Genomic DNA, 1,898 nt, shown 5'->3' with positions numbered 1-1,898 from the left:
AGCTGTAGCTACACGTTTTCTGTTTAAATTGGCCAAACTCGGAAACGCCATTTTGTGTGTTACGGCGGCCATCTTGGATCATGAGCGGCCTCGTGGCCAGCGTACCCTTTAGTCCGTTGTCCGTACCACTGACCACTTGAGTTTGCCCAGCAACAGGCTATTTTTAGTAATGGTCAAGCCTGTACATGCGCAATCCCCTCTGACCAGTCACCCCTCAGGAATGTGTCGCAAACTGACCAGTGGGTTTGAAACCCTCCAATGAGCTGGCAGTGTTCCAAAACATGACCGTATATGTACATAATGTTCTGTAACTTTGTACCGCCTGTTCTTTTTATTACCTGTAAAACGTATAAAAGAGGGGGTCACACCGATGTTCGGTGTGATACTTCTTGCATTACCGAAGGGTGCTGTAGGAATGTACCACCACCCCATGGGGTTTTAATAAACTTGTTCTTTGAATTTTTCAGTTTCCGTGCCAACAGTCCTTCCAATGTAAGTGGGTTATCTTTGGAGCATGTAGGCCTTGGGAACCCGATACTACAAATTGGCGACCACGAAGGGACTCATCGGCGACTCGGATGCCCGAAGGAGAGGTCGTGACGAAGGTTTGGACATTCGCCATGGACGCGCGCTGCCACTGAGTGACCCGAGTCTTGGCACCCACGGTGTTTCTTCCTTTCCTTCCGATCTGACCTTCCAGGTGGCGCCGGTCTCCGACTGAGTTTTCGATCGTCTGTGTTGCTGGATAAAGCGCCGTTTGGCTGATTCGATTAAAAGGACCTTGGCAGTTGGAATCTGGACCCTTGATACTTTGGGTAAGATTTGTCATCAGTAAGGTAGTCTGCGGACGCTTACTGAGGTTCTATGATTTGTGATCGGTAAGGTAGTCCTCGGACGCTTACTGAGGTTCTATGATTTGTGATCGGTAAGGTAGTCCTCGGACGCTTACCGAAGTTCTATGACCTATGATTTTGATTTGAGTTAGCTAACAATTGTGTATTTGTGAACTTTGAATATAATATGTGTAGTGCACTTCACATAGGCAGGCATGTAGAGATGTTTCTCTAATTTTGTTTTTTTTTCTTTGAGCGGCACATTTGTGTGAAGTACTGTAAGTGCCATTTTTTCTACGGTATCACGCTTTCGTGGTACCATATTGAACATGTCTGTTTTAAGCACACTCCGAGGGATGTGCTGTCTTGGAAATGGTACCACAATTAGGTTAGCGGAAGCACAGCCGGCTCCCCCAGAGGGAACACCAAATAGGGACATGTATATAAAGCATGGCCTTCCACCTATAATGTACAGTAAATTATGGAATAAGTTTACCAAGTCTGATCCTGAATTGCAATGGCCTCTACATGGGTCGTTCGATTTGCGAAAAGTACAGTTTGTGGAGCAATGTTTGTTTCAGCGAAGGTCTAGACAGAACATGTTTGATTGTGTGCGAATGTGGGAGAAAGCGGTGCATGAGCGAATGAAGCGTGAAGTTGCCTTGGCGGATAAAGAGCAGCGCAAGGCTGCTCGGGATAAGGCTTTACAGCTTGAGGAAAAAGAGGAGCAGGAAAAGAAAGAGAGGGAGGAACGGGAACGTAAATTGCAAACGACTGGTCAATTCCCTATTCGTCGACCGCTTTATCCTGTCCTTAATAATGAAATTGATGATTTTTCTTTACTAGATCGATCACCGCCTCCGTACGTTTCGCCTACGGCTCCACTTGCAGAATCGGATGATGAAGGACAGGATAAGTCGGGAAAGAAGGGGGTATCTGCTCTCAGGTTTTCGGCGGAGAGATCCGCGCATTTACGTAGTTGGGCTCGTAGAGTGAATACGAAGTTTGCTTCTCAGTCTGAAATTATTGCTGAAAGGGGTACCTGGACAGACCAAGAGTTATTGT

This window comes from Lissotriton vulgaris, unplaced genomic scaffold (assembly GCF_964263255.1).
Source record: "Lissotriton vulgaris unplaced genomic scaffold, aLisVul1.2 SCAFFOLD_743, whole genome shotgun sequence".
In the NCBI taxonomy this organism is placed as follows: Eukaryota; Metazoa; Chordata; class Amphibia; order Caudata; family Salamandridae; genus Lissotriton; species Lissotriton vulgaris.
Note: the sequence above shows the minus strand (reverse complement) of the source record.